This window comes from Equus przewalskii, chromosome 12 (assembly GCF_037783145.1).
Source record: "Equus przewalskii isolate Varuska chromosome 12, EquPr2, whole genome shotgun sequence".
NCBI lineage: Eukaryota > Metazoa > Chordata > Mammalia > Perissodactyla > Equidae > Equus > Equus przewalskii.
Genome location: NC_091842.1, coordinates 2,512,196 through 2,525,231, shown reverse-complemented (window position 1 = coordinate 2,525,231; position 13,036 = coordinate 2,512,196). Strand labels below are relative to the sequence as shown.

The 13,036-nt window shown below is 49.9% G+C and overlaps 1 protein-coding gene across 3 annotated transcripts in view; it reads left to right on the top strand.

Moving 5' to 3' along the window:
- The first annotated feature begins 5,851 nt into the window (after positions 1 to 5,851).
- The window catches only part of CARD11 (caspase recruitment domain family member 11), a 114,571-nt gene continuing 107,386 nt past the window's right edge, over positions 5,852 to 13,036 (top strand). The window contains exon 1 of one of the 3 annotated variants that reach the window (XM_070567260.1): positions 5,852 to 6,065. The gene's annotated coding sequence lies outside the window, so the exon portion shown is untranslated. The remainder of the gene's footprint in view (positions 6,066 to 13,036) is intronic. The other 2 variants (XM_070567261.1, XM_070567259.1) reach the window with 2 other exon arrangements.

Below are 13,036 nucleotides of genomic sequence, written 5' to 3'. Positions count from 1 at the left end.
AGAGCGGACCCCACAGCAGAGGCTGCAGGTGGCCTTCCGGGCTGAATAAGAGTATGGCAGGTATGAACCCGAGCCAAGAGACAGCAGACCAGGAGTCCCACCGGAGCTAGACGTCAGCCGTGAATTCCAGCTGGCAATAGGGGGAGAAAGAGGTCCTGGCCTGGAGATCCAAGAAACTGGAGGTCAGAGGTTGGGACCCCGAGTCTTCCTCATGGCCCTCCAGGTCCTAAAAGCCCCTCTTCTCCTTCACAGACTCCTGCTGTCTTGGGGGGAAAGCAGAAGGAGCAGCAGCCACAGGGGAGAGAAACGTTTTTATTCCAGATACCTAAAAGCACTGTTCAATTACTAGATGAGGCTAAATTTTAAGCCAGCTAGAGCTAAAAGTTTTATTTTTCCTACTAACGTGGAGGAGGGGCCCAGAAAGAAGACAAGATTACTTCTAGATAAAATAGAGCTTTTCTCTGAACACACACGTCCAGTGGTATGAGTGAGCCTGTGACCCAACCGCGTGCACAGATCGTGATAACTCGAATGACGGAGATATGTGTTACCTCCCTGGGTTTTATTCTTCAGGGGTCCCCCCAGTTCCTGCTTCTTATAAAAACGATTTATTTTTATTATAAAAGGATTACAAGGATATGGAAATAGACCTTTTCCAATCTAGGAGGACATCCAGCAAAGAACAAATACACCCATTGTACAAATAACCACCCCACTCACCCCTTTCCTAGTTCAACTCCTTAGAAATGACCATTTTTGACCAAATAAGACTTTTAGGTCCATCTGGCATAAAACCAGTGATTTCACAGTGCTCTTCAGTTTCCTTGGTAGCTAGGTCTGCACCGAAAGCTCAGCCACAGGCCGACTTTATCCTGGGGCTCCCGCACAGTTACCATTCCTTTTACTGGTCTCGTGGATTCATTTCCCTCTTTCTCAGATCCCACGTCTTCCTCTTTCTTCCATTCTTTTCCACTTTGTTGTAGTGCATTCTCAAGCAATTTTTTGGTATCTTGAGAAGTGGTTGAGAAGCAAATTTCCCAAAGCCCCTGCATGTCTAAGAACATGTCTGTTTTGCTGTCACACCTGGATGATAATTTGGTGGAATACAGAACTCTACGTTTAAAGGAAATTTCCGAGAACGCTCAAGCTTGCCTTCATTATGTCCTTGCCAGGAGATAATCCAGGGCTGCTCATGAGAGCCCTGAATCTCAGCTCATGCTTGGCATCAGCATGCATTTTTTTTGCCCTCTCTATAAGATTTCAGAATCTTCTCATTATCCATTTTTTTCTTTTCTGAAATTTCATGAGGATGTGTCTACGTGGAGATCTTTTTTCAGTCTCCATCTTGGTTCTCCCGGGGCCCTCTCGTTGTAGAGAATCATGTCACTCCTCAGCTGTGGCAAACATTATTATTATCATCATTTCTGGATTAATTCCTCCCTCTGTTTTCTCTTTTCCTGCCCAGAATGCTTTTTAAATGCACACTGGTCTTTTCGAATTGATCGTTTCTGTCTCAACTTTTCCCTCAGACTTCTCACGTCTTCATGGGTTTGATTTCATTTTGGCTTTCCAGCCTAGGAGATATACTTGACAGACATCTTCTTCCAGCCCTTGTGTGGAATTTTATTTATTCATTCTAGTATTTTGGCAATCATATTTTGAATGTCCATGAACTGTCCCTTTATTCAGGCAGCCCATTTCACAGCAATCGGTTCTCGTCTTCCGGCTGTGCTTTCTGCTTGAATCTCTCTGTGGATATCCATTTGGATCATTATGCTCCGGTCCCTCCCCAGCGGACTCCACTCCCTGTACACCCACAGGAGACAGCTGTCCTATTTGTTTATCTCAGTCTCACTCTTTCAAGTTGCCGATTTCTGCCCACGTTTGTGAAGGCCCAGGTTGACTGGCCGGGGCAGACGTGGTTGCCTGGGCAGGCTGCCTCTCCTCCTGGGCAGCGCTACGCAAACTCTTGACCATGGACCATTGTCCTTCTGTGCACCAGTCCTTGACAAGATGAGAACACAAACTGAGACCCAGCATTTAGAAACCTCCACAGCTTTTGGACACTGCCATATAAGCAAGCGTGATCAGCGACCTTGTACCTTGAGTATTTTTTAAATTCCATTTTCTCATGATTTGTTTTTATTATAGTTTATAAGAATATCAATCCATAACAGATTAGAAATTTTTTAAAGGTAGGGGCAGTCGGGGCACCTCTTTCTCTACAGATGGTTCAGGGGGCACTGCTTTAGGGGGCCCAGGCAGGGAAAGGTCTAGTGGGCTGTCCCTCTGCTAAATGTCACATGGGAAGGGATCTCCTCGGGCCACTGTCCCCATTCCAAGAGCCTTTGACCCTCAGAGCAGGTTTCATTAAAAATAGTTCTCTGGCTTCACTTGGGGGAGAAACTGAAGTCACACAGTGGAAGGTTAGAGGAGGGAAGTGTCCAGAGAATTCTACCGTCAGCCCTTCCATCCATCCATCACTCAGCGTCTGCCCTGCCTTTCATACCTGCCCTGCCTGCAAACCAGATAGATCCGATGGGTTCCCCAGTGGGAGAACCACTCCCAAATGCTGCCCCTTCTCCCCTGATGATCTAGAGGTTAAGACTTGGTGCTTTCACCTCTCCCACCCAGGTTCCTTTCCCGGTCAGGGAACCACACCCCCATCTGTCGGCTGTCATACTGTGGCGGCTGTGTGTGGTTGTGATGCTGAAAGCCATGCCACCGGTATTTCAAATACCAGGAGGGTCACCCACGGTGGACAGGTTTCAGCAGAACTTCCATACTAGACAGACTAGGAAGAAGGACCTGGTCACCCACTTCTGAAAAAGTTGGCCACGAAAACCCTGTGAGAGCTGGGGCTTCCGTTTGCGGCGTCCTGTCTTCCGGAAATGCCCTGCACCTGTCCACTCGGTCACTTTCCTGGAGCCTCTATTGACTCATTGCCCACTCTTCTTTGCTGTCATTTCAGCAGGTTTTCAAAGAGGAGGTGAAAGTTTGTTTTTGGTTCTCTGTCTGAAACCAGAAGTCCTATTCAAAGACTTTCAAATCACCCTCCCTCTGGGGCCACAGAGGAATGAAGTTTTGAAAGGACATGCCCGGGTCGGAGGGAACTTTCTGGGCGATGGCAGTGTTCCACACGATATCAACACCGTCACATAAAAATATAATGTATAATTTAAAATTTCCTAGCGGCACCATTAAAAAAGAAATGTGAAATTCATTTTGATAATTTATTTTATTTAACCCAACATATCTGGAATATTATTTCAACATGCAATTAATACCAAAATTATGAATGACATGTTTTGCATTCTTTTTTACATACTGTGTCTTACAGCACCTCAATTCGGACACCAAATTTTCCTTGCAAACGCTTGACCTCTATTTGTAAAATTTACAGTTGCAAAAGTAGATTAATGTACTCAAATTGCTCTCCACATACTTAAAAGTTTTCCAATAACAGAATCAAGTATCAGTTTTAGATTTTAATTCGAATTAAATGGAATTTAAAAGTTGGTTCCTCATTCACACCAGCCACATGGCAAGCATTCAAAAGCCAAGTGCGGTTTGTGGTTGCCATGTTGGAACACAGAGTTCTATATCTTCACAGGGATTTTGGTTACAAAGTGTATACATTTGTCAAAACTCATTGCATGATATAGTTAAAATCGGGATGTAAATTTTACCTAAAAAAACTCTCTAGGTAATGATAGGCATGATGAAGTATTTCAAGGTGAAGTATGTTGATGTCTTCGACTTATTTAGAAATGCATCCAAAGACAAAAAAAAGAAATGAGAAGGGTTGATGGCCAGAGGGATAGATGGATAGATGTGTGACGAAGCAAATAGAGCAAAATGTTCATTGTAGAATTACGTGGTGTGATATATGGGTGTTCACTGTACAACCCTTCTAACTCTTCTGGATGTCTAAACATTCTACTAAGGTCTTGGGGAGAAAAGGACACGTGTTGTCAATGAACTAACTATACCTGCTTGTAACCCCATCACTAAAGCTGAAGAAACATATTGGGTGAAAGAATCCAGACCCAAAAGAGAATCTACGTATGGCTCCATTTGTATAAAGTTTTTGAACTTTATAGGCAAGAAATCAGGCAAAACAGATCTATGCTGTTAGAGGTCAGATTGTGACTATCCTTGGGTTGGGGGTGGGGGGACTAGAAAGGAGTATCAAGGGGAGTTCTGGGGTTCAGACAAAGTTCTATGCTTTGACTCGGGTGTGGGTCACATGAGTGTGCTGGTTTTGTGAAAATTCATCAAGCTTTTGCAGAGTTTGTGCACTTAACTGTACTTCTATCTCCATAATGAGTTTTGATGCTGTTTTAGGGCAAACCCACCCTTCAGATCCTGCATGAGGGAACCCAGAGCGCTCTGTTAAACCCCCACTTTCCAGGTTTCACCGAGCGCAAAGGAAATTCCTCCCGGGTCGGAGGAGTCATGGGGCTCTCAGGACCTGGATGCTGGGGCCCTTGGTATTTATTATGGGAACCTTCTCTCTTTGCGGTTCTTGTTTGCATTTTTGAACACGCTTTGCAGAAAGCAAACTTGTGTCTTCCTTAATGCCTGGCCCGTGGGCATCGGTACGTCCTCGCTCCTCCAAATTGCCGGGACTTCAAATGCTCCTGCGCGTGGACCGCAGCGCCATTATTTATTTATCCTCTTGCTTGGTGGTTTAATTTATCGAATGGCTTTGCCTCCGGGAGCTCAAGGAACTTTTCTCAGAGAACTTAAAACACGAAACAGGAGGGTACGTTCCCTAGCTGTCGTAGGGGGAATCAAAAGAGGGGGAGGAGGGCGACAAAAGAGTGGTAAACTGAGGCAGAGCAGAAGCAGAGGTTGGGGGCTGGGGAAACAGTGGGGAATCAGCAGTCGGCAGACTAGAGCCCAAGATTCTCATCCACAGATTTTTAAGTTCAGGATTCAGATCAACCCTTGGGACCTTCCCACCCATACAGCACTTACGTGAAAGAACGACGTGTTCCCCCCCCCCCCGCCCCAGGGCCCTATGCCACAGGCAGCTTCTGGAGGAAATTATTGGAACCACAACATCCAGAAATCAGTTTCTCTTACAAGGGTGCTTCGCCAGGCCTCTGAGAACACTACTCGGGGGCGGGTGTGGGGGCCGAGGCAGTGGGGTGAGGAGGGTCCCGCTGGACTGTCACCATGAAGTGTCCAGGAGGGGTGTGGGAGGCCGGTGGAGGATGCTGACAGCCAGGCAAGCCCCAGGAAGCTTCCAGAACAAAGGCTGAGGGAGGAAAGAGGCCTGGGGGTGCCGACGCCCCCCAAGTCCCTTGCTTCCCCCTCCTTTGTGGGCAAAGCCTCCCCCCTAAATCGCAGTGACACGGTCTGGAAGATCTCCAGAACGTGGCCAATTCCTCTAAAGGGACGGCTGCCCAAACCTCCCACTCAGAGCCTGGCGAACCCAAAAGGGGGCAACCCTTCCCAGGGCCTCACCTGCGTTCTGGCAGGTTCTCTGGGTCCGGGTCGGGCGGACTTGGGGTCAGAGGAAGGTGTGTCTGATGGCCCCGGCTGGGGTCCAGCCTCACCCCACGTGGGGCAGGTGGCTCTGGGCCTGCCTGGGACTCCCCACTCCTGGTACCCCCGTGGCCAGTCCCCGCAGCGCCCCTATCCCTGGGTCCCCCCACCACCCCCACCATCCCCACCATCCCCAACACCCCCACCTCGTTACCGATGCCTCCTCCCAAGCCCGGGACCCAAACTCCGCCCCCTCCCCCTCTTCCTTATCTCTTTTTCTAACCTTTTGCATTTTTTTAGTCTCATTTCCTGTCGGGTTTTGCATTTCCCTCCCCCGCCCCTCCCAGCCTGTGACACACTTTCTCTCCTTTTTTCTCTCTTTTGCCTCCTCTGGCCTCCGGACTCCTGCCCGGGTGGCGCGCAGTCCCCTCCCGGCCCTGCAGCCCCTGGGCGGGCGGCGCCCCTCGGACGGTCCGGGCGGCGGGGACCGAGGGCCGGGGCGCCGGGAGGAAGCCGGCGGCCTGCGCGGAGGAGGCGCCCGCGCGGCTGGCGGAGCATGAGCGCCCCAGGTAGGCGCGGCGCCGGGGGGGAGGGGTGCGGGGGACGCGGCCGTGGTGGGGGACGCGCCTGGGGGGAGCACCGGGGCGCGGTGGGGGCGATGCCGTCGGGGGGGATGCCGTGAAGCGCGCCTTGGGGCGGGGGCGGGAGTGAGGGGCTCCGCTCGCCCCCTCGGTGTTGGACTCGCATCCCTCTCTCCCCATCTTTCTTTCCCGCTTCCCCTCTTTCTCTCCCTCCTCCAAACCTTTTTCTTTCTTCCACTTTCCACCTCCCTTATCTCTCTCCGTGTTTCTCTCGGTTCGTCCGTCTCTAAGTGGCTCCCTCTGGCAGGGTCCCCGCGCCCCTCAGAGAGGAAAGGGGTGAGTGGGGGGTCGGGGGCAGTGGCCCGGCAGGGTGCCCTTCGGTGCACCTGCCCCAGAGGGAGGAAAAGAACCTTTTCTAACACCTGAAAGGACAGGAAGTTTCCAGACCACAGCCAGCCCTGAGTCAGAGGCTCATGAGAAGGTGGGGCCCCAGGGGGTAGGAGGAGAGAAGGACAGCCCCTCCCATGGGCAGTGACACCAGGGGCCCAGGTTCCCAGCAAAGCCAGAATGAGGCCCTAGTGGCCTCGGGCCTGGAGTCACCTTCCCAGGGGCACTGACCTCCCCCAGGACACTGCCCGGGCTGGAAGCTCTTCTGAGCTCTGGGCACAGGGAGGGAAGTTTCATTCTCTGTCCCTTCGGGGTTCAGAGCAGAGTCGAGGGGGCCGCAGGGGGACAGTTACCCTGTGGGGAGCAGCCTGCCCAGCTGCGCCTGCACCCCGGTGAACAGGCTCGTCTGAGCTGGGAGCTCGCCTTTCCCCAGCTCAGGAGTGTCAGCAGAGAGCCACCTGTACCAGCGTGGCCTTGGGCCAGACTGACCTGTGTGTCCAGCCTGTTCCCAACGCCTCTCATTTGTAGTTGGAAAAAGTTTCTCCTGCCATTTGTGACTCCTCTTGAAGGTGCAAGGTTACCAAGCTACCAGAAAGGGAAAAAACGGTCAGTCACTCAACAGCTACTGAGCGCCTCCTCCGTAATGTGTGCTGGAAACCCTGTGCGCCCGGGAGGACGGGGTTTCAGCTCCAGCGCTGCACTTCTGTCCTTTCCCTGAATCTCTGCTGCTCTCCACCCCTACACCCTCCCGGCAGCTGTAAGGAAATGATGGGTCCCAGGTGGGCCAGGGGGCGCTTTGAGGCCAAAGATAGCCTCAGGCTCAGCCTTGTCACATCCTGGCGAAATGGTTTGGAGATGCCCCTCCATATCAGAAGGGAAGGTGGTCTCCCCACCAGTCTGGTCTCGAATCTGTGCATCAATGATCCTTGATGTGACTTTTCGAAAATTATGGTAAAATACATATAACACAAAATTTACCATTTTTAAGCGTACCGTCCAGGGGCATTAAGAATATTCACATTGCTGTACACTATCCATCTCCAGAACATTTTCACCTCCCCAAGCGGAAACTCTGTGTCCCCATTAAACACCAACTCCCCACCCCCACCCCCCACCCACCATTGTACACTCTGTCTCTGTGAGTCCGCCTGCTTTAGCTACCGCCCGTAAATGGACTCACACTGTGTTTCTTTTTATGTCTGGCTTATTTCACTTAGCGTAATGTCCTCAAGATTCATCCATGTTGGAGATGTGTCAGAATTTCCTTCCTTTGTGAGGCTGAATCATATCCCATTGTCTGGATGGACCACATTGTGTTTGCCCGTTCATTCTTTCTGTGGTCTTTTAAAAGGACCTGTAAACCTAACTCTTCTTCTAAAGATGATGGGCCTTGTTTGAATCAATCAGTGGGCCCTGTCTCGGGGATGCTATACTGGGCATCGTGCGGGACACATAGAAGGAATGTGAGACCCCGATGTCCGTGCCCTAAGTGGGTCACATGTACAGCGTATGTATGTCGTGATCCGACTGTGGCTGAGACTCAAACGAGACGAGCAAGAGTTGAGGCAAGGGAGGATGGCGGGAGGCGAGTGGGGAGATGGTGGGACTCAGAGGGCCCAGGGATTACTAGAAGGTTCCAGGCTGAGTTGTGCTGGAAGGGCAACCTCCTGACGTCCTTCTCTACTTTCTTACACAGTGTTTCTTCGCCCTTCTGATGCGAGACTTGCTTCCGGGACTGAAGGGCTGGGTGTCTGGTTTGGTGGTGGCAGGGTGAGGGGGTGGAGGAGAATGAGGGTGCTTCTGTGGCTGTGGCTCCTTGGAGCACGTCGTGCATGAAAGGCCAGATCGAGGGCTGCCGTTCAGGTGACTGTGATGAAAAAAAGGAGTGTCAGATGCTGATAACTGGAATCTCCTCATGTCCGTTTAAAACTGCCGTCCCTTCTCTCTTGCCTTTCCCCTGCACCGGGCCATGAAGACGGCGTCTCCTGGTAATCGAGACGAGGGTTAGGTCCCATGTGGGCCAGAATTCCCAAATGATCACCATGACCCAGAGCGTGACAGCTGTTGTTTTGCAAAACCAGCTCTGTGAAACTTGGGTTAAAAAAAAAAAAGTCAGATCAAGATCAAGGGAAGAAGGCAACCACCTTTTGGGTCTGTGGCCGTGTGGGAAGGAGGGTCACGCTGTGGCCCCAGACATGGGTTCCGGTCACAACTACTCTTCTGTGGTCACCCTGAGACCTTGGACAGAAGTGTGGTCACTTCAGCTCTCTGAAGGTCATTTCTCTCCAGCGAGATCAGGATATTAATACTGATTATTTTCAGGATTGCCAGTTACACCAAGCGTAAAATGAAGAGACACGAGATGTGACATACTGTTCACTTTGCTGTTACTCCCAAGATCTGGGGAGGATAAGAGGTTGGACGTTGACATCCAGAGCCAGGGCTGGAATGCCGGCTTACCCACCAACCCCAGCTGGGTGGACTCTCTTACTTAGTTTCTTGGTCTGCACTCCCATTTTCCAGGGCAACTGTGACAACTGAAGGAAATCCACCCTGTAGATATGCCGCATTATCTGATCGGTCTAGAAAGTAAATATTTGAATTGACTTAAATATGGGAACAGAAAGAAAAGGAAAAGACAACTTTCGAGGAAGCCCCTTAAAAACGCTTTTCTGCTGAAGGAAACTTTGCCGGCAGGTTCCCAGATGGCAGCTGGAGAAGAACACGGCTAGTGCGCGTTAAGCCTTACAAAAAACATGCCCCGTACGTCGTCTCCTAAACTCTCCTTGAGCGACTCTTGCTCTGTGGGTCAGTGGTTTTAATGGGGGGACTCTTCAGGATGGTAACCTTGTTGGTGTAATTTGTTCAGGGTTCCGAGATTGTAATGGTCGCTGTCAAATTTGTGTAACGGGTGTCCGTGGACCGGTGCCAGGGGGTAATACAAGTTCTCGCTTCCGGCTGCCTCAGGCTCACACGCTATCTTCCCTGCTCCCGCCCCGTGGGTGAGCACATCTGTTACGTCACTGTTCTCTGGTCCTCCCCGCTCCGTTGGGAGGCCATTCCACAGTAGGCAATGCTCCTCACAAGTGGGTAAGCCAGAGGGAGGGGCGTGCACACTCCATACCCCAAAGGAGGGCTCCGTCCACACCATGTGGTTTCTGTTTCGAAGGTGTAACCTTCTTTCCTGCCCCCACTCCGACTCAGGAATGTGCAGTCTTTATACACAAGTATGACAGTGACACAGCGGGGGCTCCCCCGTGCTCTGTCCCACACACCTCACGGATCCTTGTGGTGCCACAGGCAACAGCTGTCAGACTTTGCTTTTTACCGCCAGCCCCTGGTGCTGGTCCTGTGCATTAAGAGGCAGGATGCTCAAGTGGAAAGATCTATGGACTTGGAGCCAGGCAGACAAGGGTGTGGATCCTGGCTCTGCCGCCTGCTAGCTGTGTGACCTCAGGAAGGTCACCCATGGCTCTGAGCCTCAGTTACCAGATGTGTAAAATGGGTATGAACATGCCACCCCTAAAATATTGTGGACCAGAGTGTTTCCAGATGCACTGTGTACATTAAAGTGTTCAGGGGGCTCTGCTTTTAAAGTGTTACTTGTGACCTGATTGTGTTTGCTGAACTGGGGGCAGGAAGCAGAACAGAGTGATAAGTTCAATGCAAAACAGACTATATATGACAAAGACTGTTTGCTTAATTTACAAAGAACTCATATCCAGAAATCAACTCGAGTCAGGCGTCAGCAAACTTTTTCTGCAAAGGTCCAGATAGTAAATCTTTTTACTGTCGAAACTGCTCAGCGCTGTCCGTGTAGCTCGAAGGCAGCTGCAGACAGGAATGCGTGTGGCTGGATCTGGGCAGTGGCACAAAATGGGCAGCGTGCAATTGCGCCCTTGGCCGTAGTCTGCCAGCTCCAGAGGTGGGGAACTCAAGCAAGAGAGAATGCTTAAAGGATATGAACAAACAGAATATGAACAGACCCATCAATAGACTTCGTTTACAATGAAATCTGTGCAAAATGAGACAACAAGGACATAGCATTTTTTTCACCTGTCAGACTGGCAAAGATCAAAAAAGTTGATAAAACCTAACATTGGCAAGGGAGAGGGGAAGCAGGCATTCTGCTATGCTGTCAGTGTGATGGGACAGCCATGCGTCACTTAATGGCAAGGACACAGTCTGAGAAAGGCATCATTAGGCGATTCTGTCGTTGTGCGAACATCGTAGAGCGCCCTTGCACAAACCTAGATGGTACAGCCCACTACACAGCTAGGCTACATGGTGCTCATCTAACGGGACCACTGTCATTTATGTGGTCTGTCGTTGACCAAAATGTCACTATGCAACTCATGACTGTATTTACCAACGTGATAAGTGATTAAACCCTCTGGTCTAGGAATTCCGCTTCTAAGAAATTATCTTACAGATAGACTTGTCCATCTTTTTTTGCACGTTGATGTTAATTGCAGCATTGTTTATTATGGGGGGAAAGCTTGAAACCACACCAATGCTCCTCAAAGCGAAGTCCATCCAGACAGTGGAGTTCTATGGGGCGTTAATGAGACGGAGGTGGGTTTAGGGGACATCCGGAGTTTCTGGAAGAAAACACCAGCGTATATAAGAAACTCCTCCAGTGGGGACCTCTGGGGGATGGGTGGGGAGGAAGGAGTGGGTCAAAGGGGGAGGAATTTTATTATTTACTTTGTATTCTTTGTTTATGTTACCATGAGCATCTATCATCTTATGCTTAAGAAAGGTTAGGAAAAGCGTGGCAAATGTGGTCCCCCTTGGCTGCTGTCCCGCCCAGTCCTAGCCTTCCTGGTTCCCAACCCACCCCCTCGCATAAGTTTTCCTCCTGTAGTGACTTCCGATTTCAGCTGCGTCTCAGTAAGAGGAATCACGGGGCCTCAGCGCTCCTGTTGAATGACAAAACTGGTTAAAAAAAAATGTTTTTTAGAAACTTAAGGCATAGCCGCCACACAGGACACTTCCCAAATCTGGAGTGCACTATTGAGTTTTTATACACACCCACATAGCCAATCACCTAGATCAAAGTACAGGTCCTTTCCAGGCCCCTGGGGGTCCTCATGCCCCTTCCCAGGTGCTACCCTCCCCCACTCTTTGCCTGTCCTTGAACTTCACCTAAATGGAATCACGCGGCCTGTTCTCTTTTGTCGGCAGCTTGACACTCATCTGTGTTGCGTGTGGCCGTCGTGTGGGATTTTTTAGCTACTGCGTAGAGTTGCGTTGTACCAGTTTCCCGCAATTTCTAGATCCATTCTACCTCTGACCAACATCTGAGTTGTTTGCACTTTGGGGCCTATTATGGGAAAGCCGCTGTGACATTCTTGTCGAAGTCTGGCTGGCGACGACACTTTTTTTTTTTCAGTCTGAGGGCAAGCAGAAGCCCTGTGCCAGCATTATTTGAGGTTTAGTAAATTGTTATTTCAGTGGATAAACGTTAGTGTGAAATAAAACTGCGTTTTATTGACATTAGCGCTTCGTTCCCTGCCTCCGAGTAAGGATTATGCGACGCATTGAAGTTTTCTAAGAAGAAATGGCCCTTTTTTAAGGGAATTTGAGTGCCGTTGGTTCAGGGGGAAACGTTCAGCTGAATAATAATGATACCTCACACTTCTTTCCGAGGCTCCCGTCTTCAATTCTCAGATGCTTTTCGAAAACCAGCTTGTTAGCCTCCCTCGGGCCCGGGGAGCCGTGGCGCACCGTCAGCCCTGTTAGTGGGGGAATGGGCGGGGGCGCGTGGAGGTTCTCCGTTCCCTGTGGAGCTCTTCATCTTTGGAAAGCTCGTCTTCCCCTACAGCTGGGGGTGGGGGTGGGGATCCTCCCTAGGGCCCTGGAGATGCACCTGTTCTGAGTTTGGGGAGGTTTTAGGTCCCATAGGAAGGTTGTTTTCTCTCACTGCTCCAAGTAGGGGAGACCTGCCGACCACAGCAGGGCAGAAGGCTGCTCCCAGGAGTGGATCCACCTCTTTCTGCTTAAATTTGGTATACAGATTTTATATAATGTTAAAATGTCTTTCTTAACTAATTTTAAAACACTCTTTTTTGTTGTTGTGCAGGTAGCTTACAACCTTGTGACATTTCAGTTGTACATTATTGTCGGTCATCTTATAGGTGCACCCCTTCACCCCTTGTGCCCACCCTCCACCCCCCTTCCCTCTGGTAACCACTCATCTGTTCTCTTTGTCCATGTGTTTGTTTATCTTCCACATATGAGTGGAGTCATACAGTGTTTGTCTTTCTCTGGTTTATTTCACTTAAGATAATACTCTCAAGGTCCATCCATGTGGTTGTGAATGGGAGGATTTTTTATGGCTGAGTGGTATTCCATTGTAGATAATATATATATATATATATATATATATATATATACACCGCATTTTCTTTATCCATTCGTCAGTCGATGGGCACTTGGGTTGCTTCCACATCTTGGCTACTGTGAATAATGCTGCGATGAACATAGGGGTGCATAAGTCTCTTTGAATTGCTGATTTCATGTTCTTTGGCTAGATACCTGGTAGTGGGATGGCTGGGTTATACGATATT